The sequence below is a fragment of the Mesocricetus auratus genome, unplaced genomic scaffold, assembly GCF_017639785.1.
Source record: "Mesocricetus auratus isolate SY011 unplaced genomic scaffold, BCM_Maur_2.0 Super-Scaffold_100691, whole genome shotgun sequence".
Classification (NCBI taxonomy): Eukaryota; Metazoa; Chordata; class Mammalia; order Rodentia; family Cricetidae; genus Mesocricetus; species Mesocricetus auratus.
In genome coordinates this window covers 2165152-2183515 of record NW_024429267.1, presented here as the reverse complement: position 1 = coordinate 2183515, position 18364 = coordinate 2165152, and the positions used below count along the sequence as shown (strand labels likewise).

At 38.3% G+C, this 18364-nt stretch overlaps 1 protein-coding gene across 2 annotated transcripts in view; it reads left to right on the top strand.

Annotated features, from left to right (window-relative positions):
* Positions 1 to 18364, top strand: part of Glce (glucuronic acid epimerase) — a 75758-nt gene that overhangs the window by 7256 nt on the left and 50138 nt on the right. The window contains exon 2 of one of the 2 annotated variants that reach the window (XM_021230411.2): positions 2491 to 2668. The exons of the other annotated variant lie outside the window; for it this stretch is intronic. The gene's annotated coding sequence lies outside the window, so the exon portion shown is untranslated. The remainder of the gene's footprint in view (positions 1 to 2490; positions 2669 to 18364) is intronic. 2 annotated transcript variants of the gene reach the window in all.

Here is an 18364-nt window from a genome sequence, read left to right as displayed (position 1 = left end):
AGAAGAACATTTAAGGGAAAAACTCTTATGTATTAGACATTTTAGTATTTCTTTGCTTGTAATTAAGAGTTTTAGCAGAATTTTCATGATATTCTTGGTTAATAGTGAGAGTTTGAGGTAGAAAAATTGCAAATAAAAGCCATCATTTTCCTAAACTCTTACTTGCCTAATTAAAAAGCTAATCAGCCTTGGTATAAATATTTTAAAGTATGTATTTTTATAAGATTTTCATGCTAGTAATGTAGTAATTTGTATCATACATCAAAGATCTTTTTAAGCTTGACTTAAATGTGATTGCTGAATAAGTGGTTTGAGCAGTAAGAGTCAGAAGGGCTGTGAAGAGATGGCTTAGCAATTAATAGCGCTTGCAGAGGACCTGAGTTGGGTTCCCAGCACCCATGTTAGGTGGCTCACAACTAACTCCAACTCCAGAAAGTCTGATAACCCTTTTTGGACACTTAGACACATATATCTGAAGTAAGAACCCACAAAAGTCTATTTACCAGTTTATTAAGGGTGCAGTGAAAAGACAAACTCATAAATACAGTACAAAGCAGATGCTACTGCTGATCCAGCTGCCTTTGTCCAGGTGTTCTGCCCAAGGGTGAAGAGCGTCAACTTCAAGCCTGTTGTTTCTCCAACCACACCAAGAGAGCAAACTCATGACCTGCCCCTCCTCAGTTTATCCAGTCTACTCAGAAAACCATGCCCATGACAAGTTGCTCCCAAATGTCATTGGCTAAATGGATTGAGTTCCACAACATATATCAATCACCACACAGACACATGATAAATCATAAAATATACCTTTTAAAAAGAGTTGTTGGTTTTAATTGGATTCTGGAGTATTTTAATAGTCTAGGAAGAAGATACTTGCTTTGTCACTAAGTTTTGTTTTTTTTTTTAAGTCCTCTATTTCTAAAACTAAAAGTTGGGGATGACGGTTATTTACTGAAAACTATCTTGTGTGACTCAAGATCAGTAGGGATAATATCAGATGTCCCTGTTTACTGGAATTCATATGTCCTGTTCAAGATAGGTTAAAAAGGGATAGGGCCACTGAAAGAATTTATACTTAATAGAAATATGTAATATTTGGGGATTTTTACAAATAGAATTTATTAGAGGTAGAAAATACTAATATTTTTCTTAATGTTCAGTTTTTGTTGTTTTGTTTCTTGTTTTTTGAGACAGGGTTTCTCTGTGTAGCCCTGGCTGTCCTGGAACTCACTGTGTAAACCTGGCTAGCCTCAAACTCAGAGATCCACCTGCTTCTGCCTCCCAGCTGCTGGAATTAAAGGTGTGAACCATCACCACCCAGCATTAGTGTTCTATTTTGAAGTGTATGTTTTTGTAAAATTGAATAGTTTAGAAAATTCCTTTTACCATATATTCATTAGTTGGTATCCCCTAATGCTAGTGCTTTACATAATTGTATATTTATCAAAACCAAGAAATGCAGACTGATTTTGAAAAAGGTATTCAAGTTTTTGGTGGTAATACCTGCTACATATAAAATATGTTAGCTGCTGAATTGTGTACAGGGTTGAATAACAAAGGTCTTTGAATGTAATATTATTAAGAAACTGATAAGTTTGGTGTCCTTCCTTGAACAGATTATTATATTATTGAACATGTGTGTATATTTACAAAAGAAGGTTCTGATCATTAGGAATCAGCTTGAGCTTACAAAGGATAAAAACAGGTTCTCATGGCCTCACTTCTTTTCTTACAGGCATGGTAGATGTATTGGTAGGGACAACAGAGCTACTGTGGTGTTGGGGAAGTCCTGTTATTTGTCAATAAAGTACTGTTGAGCCTATAGGAATCTAGATAGGTGGGGCTAGGAGTCCAGGAGGATTCTGGGAAGGAGAAACACAAGAGAGTCAACATGTAACGCCATGGGGGTAGGAAGCCTGGAACTATTCTCCGGTAAGAAACATACTTAGATTAACAATTATGGGGTAATTACTTAAGTCAGAGCTAGCCAGTAAGAGACAAACAAGGCCAACAGCTTCATAATGAATATAGCCTCCTGTGTGTTTATTTGGGGACTAGAAAGCGGCAGAACCCAGGCGGCTGGCAGGGGATAAACCAAAGCAGCTAGCAAGAAAAAGCTTCTCGTTACACTGTGGCAGTATACACTCAGAACTGGAGTTCTAATATATACTAGACATTGGCTTAAATGTCTTATACATGTCATTTAATTAGTTCTCATTTTATAGCCAAAGAAAGGGACCCCTAAGGATAGACATAGCATTTGACAATTCTGTTATTTTTATAAACAAGTTAAAAAGTATGTCTTGAATAATAACGCAGGTAAGTGAACTTGTAATTGATTAAAGGACCCTATCCAGCGTTTGAATAGTAATAGACTTGTGTGAAAATGAAACAGCAAGGTCTAGAAAGATGACTCAGTAGTTGAAAAGCACATGCTGTGAAGTTCAAATCTCAGTACCCACATAACAAGCTGATGAATCTTGCTCACAGTTGTAACCTCAACACTGAAGGAAGTAAAGGCATGAAGATCTCTGGGGCTCCCTGGCTGCCAGTCTAGCCAGAGGGAGGCATAAGCTTCAGCTTCAATGAGAGACTCTGTTCCAAATGAACAAGGCAGATTAGAAGACTACAACAGGAGCCCTCCTCTGACCTCTACATTCACACACAGGTATGTACACCAGTGTGCATATGCCACACTCACACACATATACACACACAAATGAAATAGTAACACATTCTTAGTGGCATGCCTCAAGATCCTATCTTCACCCATGGGCCTCATGATGGTAAAGCCAAAGAAAAGGAGTGGATCCCTGTCACCAAGCTGGGCCACCTGGTAAAGGACATGAAGATCAAGTCCCTTGGAAGGAGCTCTACCTGTTCTCCCTGCCCATTAAGGAATCCCATATTACTTATTACCCCACCTCCCTCGTGCATCTCTAAAGGATGAAGTTCTAAAAATCATTGCAGTGCAGAAGCCGACTTGGGCTGGCTAGCAGACCACGTTCAAGACTTTTAACGTTATTGGAGACTACAATGGTCATGTTGGTTTTGGTGTGTTCCAAGGAGGTAGCCACTGCTATCTGTCTGAGTGGTCATCATCTCTTGGCCAAGCTTTCCACCATCCATATGCAGAGAGACTCCTGGGGGAATGAGATTGGCAAGCCCTACACTGTTCATTGCAAAGTGACAGGCTGCTGTGGCTTGATGTTGGTATCTCTCATCCCTGCCCCCAGATGTGCTGGCATAATTTCTCTCCTGTGCCCAAAAAGCTACTGATAATGGCCAGTATTGATGACTGCTAAACTCAGCCAGGGGCTGCACTGCCACCCTTGGCAACTTTGCCAAGACTACCTTTGATGCCATTTCTAAGACCTACAGCTGCCTGATCCCTAACTTCTGGAAAAAGACCACGTTTGTCATGACTCCTTATCAGGAATTCACTGACCATCCTGCGAAAACCTGCACCAGAGTCTCTGTTCAGAGGACCGAGGCTCAGCTGTGGCCTCCACATAGGGTTTTTATGTGAGAAAAATAAAGTGAATTAAGTCTTTAAAAAACAGCTATTTTCACATAACTTTATTAAGTATATATAATTTTAACTTCTAAAGACAATCAATGATTTGTCTTTATTATCACAGAATTCTGTTGCTTATTATTTTATTTCCAACACTTTAACAGTGTCTAATACATAGCAGATGCCACATGTTGTAGTAGTATATCAGTGACTGACTGAAGCCATACGGATACACCAAAGATCTAAGAAGAATTGGATGATTATAGTTTCTCCATTTCTGTAGTAAGTTTATTTCTGTTTTGTCTCAGTTATACAATGTTTGTCAAAACCAGAAAGTTGTTTTGGTTGGCTTCCAAGATTTAGTTGAAAATGATTAATAAGAATCTTAGTTTTATCCAGTAGTGACAGTGGATGCCTTGAATCACAGCACTTGGGAGGCAGAGGCAGGCAAATCTCAAAGTTCGAGTGCAGCCTGGTCTACAGAGTAAGTTTCAGAGCTACACAGAGTAAGTTCCAGGACTACACAGAGCAACCCTGTTTCAAAAAACAACAACAAAAATAATGATACAATTTTTAAAAGTTAGTTTCTGGGGCTAGAGAGATGGCTCAGTGGTTAAGAGCACTGACTGTTCTTCCTGAGGTCCTTAGTTCAGTTCCCAGCACCTATATGGTGGCTTACAACCATCTGTAACTGTCGTCTCATGTGATTCTCATGGACTCCAGTGGCCTTTTCTAGTGTGCAGATGTATATGAAACAAAACACCCATATTCATAAAATACATAAACAAAAGAGTACTTGTAAAGAGAAGCCTTTTTCTTTGAGAGAAGCCTTCCCGCCAGCCTGGTTCTAGAGCCACATCAGTCCCAAATAAACACACAGGAGGCTATATTAATTATGAAGCTGTTGGCCTTGCTTGTTTCTTACTGGCTAGCTCTGACTTACGTAATTACCCCATAATTGTTAATTTAAGTATGTCTCTTACCAGAGAAGTTTCCGGGCTTCCTACCCCATGGCGTTACATCTCGACTCTTTAATGTTTCTCCTTCCCAGAGTCCTCCTGGACTCCTAGTCCCACCTATCTAGATTTCTATTGGCTCAACAGTGCTTTATTGACATAAGACTTCCCCAACAAGTACTAGTTTCTGAGAATCAGGATGTTCCTTATCAAGTTGAACTTTGACAATGAGAGAAGTGGGTGATGTTTCAAAGCAGAATTGGGAGCAGTATTTTACATTTGCTTGTGCTGAGTATGGTGAATGTAAATGAGATCAATGAGTGAAGTGCCGCTATTTATTACAACAAGAGAATAGAAGTCCACCTGCTTTTTTAATAGTTCCACTGCAGTGTAGTGACATATAATAAACTGCACATATTTAAAGCATACAATTTAATAAATTTTTGCAGAGATGTTTCGAGTACTTGGAAACCTTTGTATTCAGGATTTTAAATAAACCTATCTTCAGAAATGTCTAAATGTAGGCTTTCTGTCATGCTTCTTCTTGTACCCATATCCCGCCACCACAGACTACTGACCCTCCTTCACTAGGTGGTTTTGCCTTTTTGGAAGTTTTATATGAATGTAATCAGTCAGATACCATTTAATTTGGGGAGGAGCGGCCTGTCTCTTATTTCATTTGACATAATCAGTTTTAAGTTCTTCGCTGTTGTTTTTCTCATTGATTTCTTTCTTCTGGTATTGATGTTTGTCTCAGTATGTTTTACAGTCTGGCGCTGTGTAGCCCAGGCTGGGCTCACAATCTCCTTATAGCAGCCCAAGCCAGGATTATAGGGATGTGTTTTAGGGTTTGATGAAACACCAAAGTAACTTGGGGAGGAAATGGTTTATTTCACCTTACAGCTTGTAAGTCATTATGAAGGGACATCAGGACAGGAACTCAGGTAGGATAGGAACTGATGCAGAGACCACAGAGGGATGCTGGTTACTGACTTGCTCAGCCTGCTTTTTTCCAGCACCTAGGACTATCTATCAGCCCAGGAGTGGCATTGTCACAATCAGCTGGGCCTTCCCAAATCAATCAACAATCCAGAAAATGAACCATAGTTTTGTACAGGGGCTAGCCTGGTAGAGGCATTTTCCCAGTTGAGGTCCCCTCTTCTCAAATTATTCTGTCTTTTGTCAAATTTACATAAAACTAGCCAGCACAGGGTACATCACTGTGCTTTCAATTTATTATTTTTAAATTGTTGAATAGCAAATTTTCATGATAATATACACTAAAATTTGTTTATTGTTCATTTGTTGACTTGGGAGTTCTTAAAAATTTTACTTACAGATATAGCTACTATGAACAGTAGTATGGATATCCAATCTAATAGTGATAAAATTTTCATTTTTCTTAGATAAATAAGAGTAGAAATGTTTGGAGTCCATGACACATAAATGTTTTAACTTTGTGGAGAAGAGCCTGGTGTTGGTGGCACACACCTTTAATCCCAGCACTCAGGAGGCAGAGGTAGGTGGATCTCTGTGAGTTTGAGACCAGCCTGGTGTACAGAGCGAGTTCCAGGTCAGGCTCCAAAGCAATACAGAGAAACCGTGGCTCCAAAAACAAAAAAAAAAAACAACAAAACTTTGTGGAGAAGTAGCATTATCATAAAAGGCCAGTTTTCCTGCTACTGCAGATAATATCTTATAAATTAATAAGAGTAAACAAAAAGAACCAACAGAAAAATGGCAGAAATCATACACATTATGTTAAAAGAAATACAAATGGTTTTAAGTATAGGAGAGGACTGGAGAGATGGCTCAGCCATTTAAGGCTAGGCTCACAACCAAAAATATAAATAATATAAATACAGGAGAAGTTTCCTAGAAAGCCAAAAGCTTTTCAGGAAAGCATTCTCTCTCTGTCTCTATCTCTGTCTCTGTCTCTGTCTCTCTCTGTCTCTCTCTCTCTCTCTCTCTCTCTGTGTGTGTGTGTGTGTGTGTGTGTGTGTGTAGAGAACAGCTCATAGACATTGGCTACCTCTTCTTTATGGATTCCAGGGATTGAGTCATCTCACCAGCTGAAAGCTAAAAACTTTAAGATACTGTTTTATGTTTGGACATCAAGATAAAAATGCTTGAGTTTGTACTTTTTCTCACTTGAAGTTAATCTTAAATATCAAACTTTAAAAAACTACTTTGTGGTTCAGTTTTCCTCACCAATAAAATAAAACCTACTATTACTTCCTTAAAGGAATGTTATGAGAACTAGATGAATTTGTACATGAAGCTCTCACAGCAATCCTTGACACACCTAAGTGTTTTTTTAAAGAAATTATTCTAATATAGGTATGGTGGCACATGTCTATAATCCCAGCTCTCAGGTGGCTGAGACAGGATTGTGAGTGGGAAGCTAGTTTTTGCTATAGAGTGAGACCTGGCCACAAAGAGCACAAACCAAACCAAGAAAACAAAATAGCTGATTACTATTATTAAAGTACATATTTAAGCAAGGGCAATTTTTCGCTTACCATTTGACAAAGATTAAGCAGTAATGGCAAGGATGTGTAGAATTCCTCCACTGTACCATGGGCAGGAATGGAAGCATGCACAATTTCTTTGGAAAGTGAGTTGACTTACTAAAATGATAAATGTTCATGCTTTTTAATTCAGTCATTTTAAATGATTTTCCTTTGTTCATTATGGTATTAATTATATTATCAAAAGCCATAAATGACTCTTAATGTGATGTGGTTAAAATAATAATGACACAGCTATACAATGAGGTGTCATATAACCATAAAATGAAAGAAAAGGAGCATTAATGTGTTCATCTTAAGACCCCCCCCCCCACCTTTTTGAGACAGTATCTCCCTAAATATCCCTGACTGGCATGGAACTTACTATGTAGACCAGGCTGACCTTGAACTCAAAGAGTTATGACTGCCTTGCCTGGCTCCACTCTTCAGACATTTCACTGTGGGAGGAGGAGGAGCTACAGAAATGTTTATGGCATGCCAGTATTTTTTTTTCTCTCTCCTTAATTCATTTTACAGTTTCAAACCAAAGAAGTGTGTATTAGGAAGATGGGTTGGTTTTTTTGGTTTTGCTTTTTTTATTAGTTTATTTTTTACATTCCAATCCCAGTTCCCCTTCTCTTCTCCCTCAGCCCCCCCCCGCAACCTCCCGTCTGCTCTTTGGAGAGGGTAAGGCCTCCCCTAGGAAGTCTACTAAGTCTGTCACCAGTATTATTATAAGAAAGTTAATTGTGTGTGTGTGTGTGTGTTCATCTACATGTACACAGTAAAACATAATATGCATTGACTTCTCGAAGAATGTGAGTTAAAAAAGGCATAATTGCTTCTAGAGGGAAGAAAAAGGACTGGAAGACTGACAGTCTGAGATGCTATACTTGTTTTGTGTTTATATTCATACTGCTTCAGTGACTCTGTGTTTGTGTTTAAATCTTGAAGCATTTATAGGTTCTCAGGAAGTTGCAGCCGTGATACAGAGAAGTCCCATTTACCATTACTCTTGGTGGTAACAGTTTATATTATTGTAGTACATATGAAAACCATGACACTGACATGCTTTCTCAAGATTACATCATTGTTTATATATATATATATATTCATTGTGTATTTATATATTATATACCCCAAGACCAAATTTTATCACATCAGTATTGTAATCATTATCATAGTCAACATAATATAATACACCACAAAAAAAAATCTCTGGGTCATCCTGTATATATATTCATTGTGTATTTATGTATTATATACCCCAAGACCAAATTTTATCACATCAGTATTGTAATCATTATCATAGTCAACATAACATAATACACCACACAAAAAAAATCTCTGGGTCATCCTGTTACAGTCATATCCATCATCCTAACCTCAGGCTTTAAAAAACATACACTCCCTTTTTTTTTTAAAAAAATGTGTTATTATTAAGTATATGGTGTTTTGCCTGAAAGTATATCTGTGAACTATGTGAATGCCTGGTGCCTGTGGAGGCTGGTAAAAGGCTTTGGGATCCCCTGAAACTGAACTTGTAAATGGCTGCGAACTGCCATGTAGGTGCTGGCAATCAAACCTAATTCCTCTGGAAAAACAATGAGTATTCTTAACTCTGAACCATCTCTCCAGCCCCCTAAGAGCATATAGTCTTACAGAGAATATAATGGGGATATATAAACAAGGCTATACAAAACAAAACAAAAAGAACAACAGCAACAGCAAAAGAACAAAGGATGGTTTCTTGGTCCATTTCACATTGATGCAACAGTATCTGTGATTGGCTTATTCATATTTAAGCATCCCAACTGGCCAAAGATCAGAAAAGACTGATCAGTAGTTCTGACTCTGCATTAACTGCCATTAATTAACTAGATTTATAAAATAAGAAAACTGAGAGCTTTCTGTGATCCCTTTCAAAATAATGTTCATTTTGTAGGTAATTTCATCTGGAAGAGGGCTCTGATTTTACTCATTTGTCAAATTTGTGTATGACTATATAATGCCAATCACTACTGTAGGTCCTGGAAATACACTAGTTAACAAAATAGGCAAAAATTTCTATCTTCATAAAACCTACATTTTAGATGCAACCATAAGAGTAAAAAGACATAAAGCATGTTTGATGGTAAATGATGAAGAATGAAAAATAGGAAGGGAAGGAGAGTGTGGGAAGAGTTGCACTTACTTTTTCAGAGGTTACTTAGAAAGTCACTGACAAGGTGACTTTTAAACAGCAGAAAGGTAGTCAGTGAATGATGTATGCAGACAGTACAGGGTGTTGTAGGCCCAGGGCTGGCTGGAGCATGTTGGAGGTAGTTGAAGGAAACCTGTCGCTGAAATGGAATGATAGTAATAGAGGATGAACTCAGAAAGGTGGTGGCAGTGGATGATAGGTCAAACAAGATCTTAGGAAACTGTCTTGGATTTTTATTGCTGTGAAGAGACACTATGACCATGGCAACTGTTATAAGAAAAACATTGGGGTGTCTTGCTTACAGTTCAGAGGTTCAATCCATTATGATCATGATGGCATGCAGGCAGACATGGAGAGTAGCTGAGAATCCTACATCTTTCAGGCAACCCCTACAGTGGCACACTTCCTCCAACAATGCCACATCTTTTCCCAACAAGCCTACACCTCCTAATAGTGCCACTTCTTGAGACACTATAGGGGACCAGTTACATTCAGATTACCTCAGTGACTGTGCGGATATTAGCTTTTAGCCTAAAGGATAGGGAAGGATGGATTTGAACAAATCAGTGACATGATTGGACTTTTGAAAATCTCCGTTTTGGGAAAATGACCAAAGATGGACAAGAGCAGAAGCAGCCAAACCATTAGCAGACCTCTGTATCCATCTAGGTGAAAGGCCTTTAGATCAGGCAGTAGAAATAATAAGTAACTGCATATGGTCAACAGTATTTTTGATGGTGAGAAGGCAGGTGCACAGAATTAGACAAAGTGGGAGGCTAAGCCTGAGTACCAGAAGGATAGAGTTTGCTGTGATGGGTAAAACTGAAGGAAATTATTTTGGAGAAAACTTTTGGATATAGTAATTTTGAGATACATATTAGGCATCTAATTGAAAAAACTTGGGGTCCCTGAATCTGAGGGGGGAGGGGAGAATGGACTAGAGATTTAAGTTTTCGAATTGAAAGAGATTAGATCAGATGGCTTCATGGAGTGAGAAAGGGTAGAGAAGTGAGATCCCAAGACTGAGATTTGAGGCACTACAGTGTTTAAAAATTAGGTAGGAAGGAGCAGTAAGGGCCAGAAAAGGACACTTAAAAGGACCTGATTTAAGAAGAAAAGCTGCTGAGATGGTGGCCTGGAAGCCAGATAAAGGAGAAAATATTTCAAAAGGAGGATGAAATTGCTGTCTAATGCTGTTGACCATTAAGGAGGACTCGTAATTGATTGTTATTTTTGGCAACATGGAGTTAGTTTTCTAATAAGAACAAGTTTGATGAAGTGGTGTAGTGGGAAATCTAATTGTAATAGATTGAAGAGGAAGGGGGGGAGAAGTAAAAAAATGGTAGAACACATCCTGAGAAATTTTGTTGAAGAAATTCTGTAGTAGAGAGACTGAAAGGTTGAGAAAGGATTTGTTTTTTAGATGGAAAATTGACATGTTTGAGGAGCTGAGTAAAGAGAAATTTGTTAGGGAATGGGAGTGAATGGTGAACGGATATGGAATGCATGAACAGAAGACTGGACCATATCTGACCATAACCAACTGATGCCAGTAATAAAAGACATGAGAATATTTGGGCACAGATATAGTTAGATATGTTTGTGAGCTTGTGGAAGATTGTATTGCTTCTATGTGCTCAGTAAGATGGGAAATAGAGTCAGCGTGTGAAAATGAGAATAAGAGGGAGGAATGGAAGACTTGAAAAACAAAGGGTATAAAATAGTCATGTAGGAGAGTGACAGTAAATAAAATAAGCTATACTTGTTAGACATCATTAGAGACTCACTTGAGATTTCTGGTCTTGGATTTAAAGACAAAGTATTTATCCAACAAAGACTCTAGCCACATTGAGTTGTATAAGTACCAATAAAGAATAAGCAGAGAATTGGATTGGTATCAAGATTGACAGAGAAAAACTTGAGGTTTTGTGCAATATAGAAAAGTAATAAATGGTTGAATAGGGATTTAAACTCAGGTAAGATGGGGATTGAGGAAGACAACAAAGGAGAATGGAAAGGAGAAAAGTGATGGCAGTAGACTAAGGTGTGATGGCAACGTATAATTTGATCATGTAGGAAGATGAGGCAGGAGAACTGCAAATTTGAGTTCATTCTGGATTACGTAGTGAGACTGTCTCAATAAACCAAGTAAATAAATATTAATTTGAAAGTGGCATGTAGATTTGTTGGGATGAAAGCTTGGTAGGATTAGGATGTTGGAAGTGAGTGAACTGGGGGCCGGCGCTTTAGCTCAGTGGTAGAGTGCTTGCTTAGCAAGTGTAAGGCCCTGGATTCAGTCCTCAGCTCTGGGGTAGGGAGGGGAGGATACAAAATGAAGGGAGTAAACTGACAAAGTATGGTGCTTGAATATGATATTATATAATTGCATTATTAAAATTAACACAGTTTAAGCTTTGATCGTGCATATAAGTGGCTAAAATAAGATTGGAATAATGTCATGGGAAGAGAAAGCAAGGAATGCCTAATCAAGGATTTGGGGAGGAGAGAATGATAGTGGTGCAATGAATAAGCAGCTATAGTCTTAAAGAAGTGAGTGGAACATTTGATAGGCAATTCCAACAGAAGGGGCAGTGGGTGGTTGTAGTCTGGTGACAGTTGAATCCAAGTTGGATGTTTTTAGGGAGGAGGGGCAAGCGTGTGGAATGGACACAGGATACTTGCTCTACCTCCTGGTAAGAGGAGCCAGGAGAGTGAAGACAGCACACAAGGAAACAATAATAAGGGAGAACCAAGTTAACAGTTAGACAAATATCATGTATGGAGGCATAGACTGTAGGAAGAGTAGATGTTGAAGATAGTAAAAACTAATGTGGTTTGGAATTGAAGGCTTTTTCCTTCCTCTTTAATGCCTTTTTTAGTCTTATCTCCTTTAGAATCATTTACAACTTAGAAGTATTCTCTGTATTTGACCGTACAGAATTTTATCCTAAAATGTGAATGCCAGCTGGGCCTTTAATCCCAACACTCAGGAGGCAAAGGCAGGCACATCTCTGTGAATTTGAGGCCAGCCTGGTCTATATAGTGAGTTCTAGGACAGTCAGATCTACATAGTAAGAACCCTCTGTGATGGGGGGTGGCATTCCCAGGACTGATTGTGAACATTAATAAGGATTCTTGTTACGGTTGCCCAGTTATTTCCTCCATTCAGTTGTAGCTCTGGACATTGAGTGTAGAATGACAGGTCTCCCTGTGAGCTTGCCTTCTTCCAAGTCTTTCAGGAGTATATAAATAGAAAAAAAAATAACTATCCCATTTCTTTTCCAGGGTTCATTCTGTAACTTAATGCTTGTCTTTATTACTTCTCTTTAAATCATTTACTAAATGAATAACAGTATCTTTAATTTTTTTTTTTGCATTTGAGAGAATGTTTTTGCTTCACAGATGCCTTTTATATATGTCAGCTAATATCTGTTCCAGGTGTGACTGAACATTTAATATTTAAAAAGCCCAATTCAGATAGCCATACATAATAGGGAAATCAATCAGTTTAACACATCTGGAAGTAGGGGAAAGGTAGACTTCCAGATTAGACAGTGAATGTATTAATGAAGACTCAGAAGATCCAGATTCTACTAAGAGGAGCTTTAGGAAGGAGTAAGGGGCACCAGGCTCTAGTGATGGGAAGAACAGGGCTTACACTATGTGTGCTTTTTGGGGTCATTTGGTTCTAGTTTGCTGTGGGATGTTCATGAAATCGGAGTGGTCAAGGAATGCCTCCCTTTGAATATTAAAGGGAACAGGAAGAAGTCCAGATGAAATGAGTCCTGGAGCCATTTGTTTATCTGAGCTAAAATCTTTGGGGAGAAGGGCAAAAATAATTTATTATTTCAGCCAGGATTGTTGATATATTCAGATGGGGATAGGAGCTCTAACAGTAATAAAATGATTTTTATCTGGAATGGCTTCTGTTAAATACCTTCCTTGAACGCTTGCTCTGGTATTTGGTCTCTGTTTGGTAGTCTAAAGATCCTAAAATGCTGATCCTATGTGTGAAAGCAACCATTAAACACTGATCCTGTGTGTGAAAGTAATCTTGTGTTTATACTGCTTTGGATACTCAGCTTTCAAAACTTTACTGACTTCCTGGCCTTTTTAATTTTTTAAAATAAGATGTTAACACAATTGTATCATCTAAAAGCATTTTTAAAATAAATAGGACTCTGGGAACCCATACCACGTGGAGGGATGCTCTCTCAGCCTGGACACATGAGGAAGAACCTGGACCCTTCCCGGGATGATGTGACAGACCCTGAAAATCCCTCATGGAGGCCCTTGCCCTCCCTGGGGAGTGGGGGTGGGGGGTGGAGGAAGTGGAGTGGGGGTGATGGGTTGGGAGCATTGAGGGGTGGGGGAAGAGGGGAGGGAAAGGGAACTGAAAGTGACATGCATAAAAAGTTAAATAAAAAATATATGGGAAAAATAAATAGGAATATGAAAATCTCCACTCCTAAAGGAAGCTGAGATGATCAACTCTTTGTGGATCTGCGCGGTGGTGCTCGTATTCACTGAGTAGTGGAATATGTTGGGGTAGAAAACATAAACAACAACAACAAACCCAGTCAATTTAGTTCAGCTTGACTGTATATAACTTTGTAGTCTTGAGCAAACTAGTTAAACCTAAGACTTATTTTTCCATTTGTATGTGTATTGGGAAGTATGTAGAGATGTGATATTGTCTGTCCTACATGTCAGTAGGATGATCATAATGAAAGTGTAAAAGTGCTTTGGGAAATGTGTAACACTACACAATGCAAGTGTAAAAACTTTATAAAATTAGCTGAGCTTAGTCAAGTCTTGCTTTTAACTGTGGACTTAGTGTCTCATCTATTGTATTCCTTTTATTGGTGATAGTTTAGAAAAAGAAAAACGAAAATAAATGTCTAGATTTGAAATTGGATGTAAATAAATACATTGGTGTCTTTGGCAGAAGACGTAGCTCAATATGAAAGAATTAAATACCTTTAAAGGTTCTTTTTTTAAAAAATCATTTGAAAATGTGTATCTTTTTCAATTCCTAGTCTTTAAAATCTTTAAATTGTTGAATTCTGTGACATGTTGTATGTGAAGTTTCCACCTTGGATTATCAATAGAAAATTGTTGTGTATATATGTATTCACTGTGTATGGTACATGCCTGTATGTGTGGAGTAGGTGTTTCTATATGCACATATGCCAAGGTCAAAACAGCATATGGGGTGTCTTTGTGTATGACTTTCCACCTGTTTCCAAATCAGACCCAAAATTTGGGGTAGGGTAGCTGACCAGAGAGCTCTTGAGTTCTGACTCTTTGTCCTCCAATGCTAGTAATATAGGCATGCACAACCATACCTGGCTTTTTATGTGAGTGCTAAGGATTACTCAGGTCCTCATGCCCTCTTACCACAGAGCCATCTCCCCGGCCCTGGAAAATTATTTTTTTTTAACAATCTTGTTGCTTATTGTTGGATTCTGAACTGACTCCTCTTCTAATTAGTATGTATGTATTTAATATAAAGCTAGAATGATAATTAGGGAGTGAAACTTGTCAGAATGTAAATAAATGATTGAAATATGAATGTAATATTTTGGTACCATTGAAATTATTCACATTATTTTGCCATGTTGGCATAAATCATTGAGGGAATCCTATTGGTTTCTGTAGTCATGCTTAAATACATGCCTTTTACAGTCTAATGGATGGAGTTAGAAAATAAAAGGTAAAATACAGTGTATCAGCAGTAAATACTACAGAGAAAAAGTTGAGAAAAGGAATGTGGAGAAGGTTGAGAAACATGGGGTGTGGAGGTGGGCAGGCTTGAGAAAATGGCTATTGCGTGAAGACCAAAAGGAATAATTTATATGGGTAAGTTAGGGAAGAACATTGTGATTACCAGGTATAGTAAGTGTGACGTCTGTGGAAAGTGTGCCTGGATTGTTCAACAAGGAGAAAGCCACTTAGCTGAATTAGAATCAGACGAGGGGAGAGCGGTAGAGATCAGAGAAGTGAGGACTTTGTTGGGACTTTGCCTTTTGACCTGAGAATGACACCACGGGGGAGTTTTGAACAGAGTGACCACATGGCCTAATTATTCTTAATGGTGAAGAGACTTAAGGGTTCAAAGCAGAAAGGCAGTTTAGGAGAATATTGCAATAATCCATGTGAGCCTCACAGTAGTGAACATTTTTTTAAAGAGGTTTGATTTTGTTTTTAAGTAAAATTAACAACTAAAAGATGAGAGATGGGAGTAGAGAGAAGAGGCAAGAAACAGAGCTAACTAAGGTCTCTGACCTATGCAACTGGAAACTTAGTGTTGCCATTTACTAAAAGGTGGAAGACCAGTGATGGAAGAGACTGTGTGGTTTGTGCTAAAGCTAATCAAGGCTTTAATTTTTACTGCAATGCCTATTAAATGTGTAAGTAAAATATGCTCAGTAGGTAATTGTGTATATTAGAGAACAGTTGTGGAGAGAAGAACAAACTATAAATAATTTGGATATGTCAGTTTGTACATGGTGGATATCTAAAGTCTGGAGGAGGCCACTTGGGGAATAAGCATAGGTGCAATAGGAGAGGTCCAAGAACTGAACTCCAGGGCTCAGGTAGAGAGATGGGGAACCAGCAAAGGAGAATGAAAATAAAGCCAGTAGAGCGGTTATTCTGGAAGTTGTGTGCTTCCAGGATGAGGTTATTTTTGTCAGCTACTGCTCATGGGTAAAGTAAGAATAAACTGGGAATTGGTTATTTTAATTAGTAATGTGGAAAATATTAGGCAAAGTTTGGGAAAGGAGCCTGATCAGTGTGGTTTCAAGAGGGAGTGGGAAAAACTGAGGATGTAGCTGGTTGGTAAATCATCTGCCTAGCATGGGCATGGCCCTGGATTGATTTCTAGTAGTGTTAAATAACTAAGGGGAATGGCAATTTTGCTGTAGAAGGATCTACTTCCTAGCTTATTCATACAGTAGTTGGTAGGATTCATTCCTTCTCAGACTGCCTGTGGCCAGAGGCCTTCTCTGTTCTTTGCCATATATGCCTATAAAACATCTCACAGCTGCTGGGCAGTGGTGGCACATACCTTTAATACCAGCACTTGGGAGGCAGAGGCAGGCAGATTGCTGAGTTCCAGGCCAGCCTGGTCTACAAAGCAAGTAGAGGCCAGGATAGGCTCCAAAGCCCAAAGCTACATAGAGAAACCCTGTCTCAACCCCCCCCCCAAGAAAAACCTCAGAGCATAGGAGCTGACTTTGTTAGTGCAAGCAAGAAGACAAGAAAGAGTCTCAGCATAGAGCATGGCAGTAGGAACATCAGTCTTTAGTAACCTTGTCACAGAAGCGGCATCATGTCATTTGTCATTATTTTTTGTCAGCAGGTTACTAGATTACATAATGTGTGAATACCAGGAAGTTGGAATCATGAGGGACATCTTTGAAGTTTGACACCCAATCCACAGATACTGGTACTGTAAGATGCTCATCTGGCTGCATTAGTTTTTTCAAGCATCTTCATAATTGGTAGCATTCATTTGTAAGAAAACTGGGTGACAGTAAGAATTTGGTTTAGGACAATTAGGTAACATGCTTTTTACCCATGTTCCTATTTTTTTCTAGTGATTTTCTTTTATGAAATAAGTGAATATTAATGTAATTCTAACATTGTGGAGGCTGAGTCAGAGAGGTGCCAAGTTGGAGGCTAGCCTGAGAACATATCAAGACCCTGTGTGAAAGCAGTCAGACCACTACTACCAAGAAAAGAAGTTAAAATTATATCTGTAAGAACTCAACATACGTAGGAAAGTTGTTAAAAATCAGAAAATATGTAGATGTTTTATAGACATTTGAAAGATTGTTATATTTTAAGAAAATTCAAGTTTTCATACATTTCCAACATAGATACTATTTTATGACTTGGAAGGGGGTGGATATATAAAAATCTCTGCAGTTGAAGTATAGCTGAACTTGATATATACTATAAAATAATCTTTCCTTGTAAAACTAAACTCTTAACAGACCATAGATTCCAACTGTTTCTTGTTACTGTTGCCCACCCCCTTGGCATAGTTTATGTGTTGAAGCCAGTTCCGTCTTTGTAGTAGAACTAAAGACTATATCTCTAGACTCACAGCATGTTAGATATTAGAAATAGCTTTCCAGATGAGGAAATAGCCACACAGAGATGTACCTGAGCTTGCTGTTGGCAGAGCCAGTGCCAGATGCCAAGCTGTCTAGTATTATAAATTGCTAGGAATGAGCCATATGTAACTGCTTAGGAATTTTAAGAATACTCATCCCTGTCTCATATTCATACCTGAGTTTGGGGTGTGATTTGCACATTGAGATTTTTAAATACTGCTGAGATGGTTCCAATTTGCATAGTTTGGGAATTTGTGCTTTTCAGGAAATTGGTATGCTTTAAAGACCCTGAGTCAAACCAATAGTGCAGACTCTGTCCATTCTGATTCTTTAATCTCATATTTGGTTGGGTTTGGCCAGTGTCTGAGAAAAATCTTAACGTTAAAAAATAACCAAAGTCTAAAAAAAAAAACAAAAAGAAATAATCAAGGATTTTTGCTATACAGAATTTCCTAATAAAGTGATAAAGTGATCCTGTTATAGTTTGTATTTTGTAAATACCTTGTGCAGATTTTTCTCTCTTCCTTTTTTTTTTTCTGTGCAGATTTCTTAATCATGAAATAGAAGTTCTTTGATACTGATGAGGAAAGGAGAAAGTCTTCTGCCATCTGTGTTGTGGCAGGCTTTGCTATTATGTTAACTAGATAAAATTTTAATTACTGTTAAACAGACTGTTTGTGAGGTTGTTGTTAATATTTTAGAGTAAGTGTGTAAACAAAGTGGCAAAGAGGTGGTTCTAGACATAGAAACAAAAGCTTTAACTTTGAACATAATCGATTCTAATCTGAAACAGGATTCTTTAATAATATATTTCTTGGTTTCTATAGCAAGGAACAAAGTGTTTGCATCTTGGTATAATGTTTCTGTGCTGCTCTTCTGTTCTTTGCATGACATAGACAAGACATTGTGACTAAAATGCTAACTTGTGATTGGTTTGGGCATGTTTTCCCTTCTCATCTTCTCTCCCCACAGCTCTTCCCACTCCTTCCTTTCTCTTTGAGACTGGATCTCACTGTGGCCTAGGTTGCCCCAGTCTCCAGAATTCTTGGGTT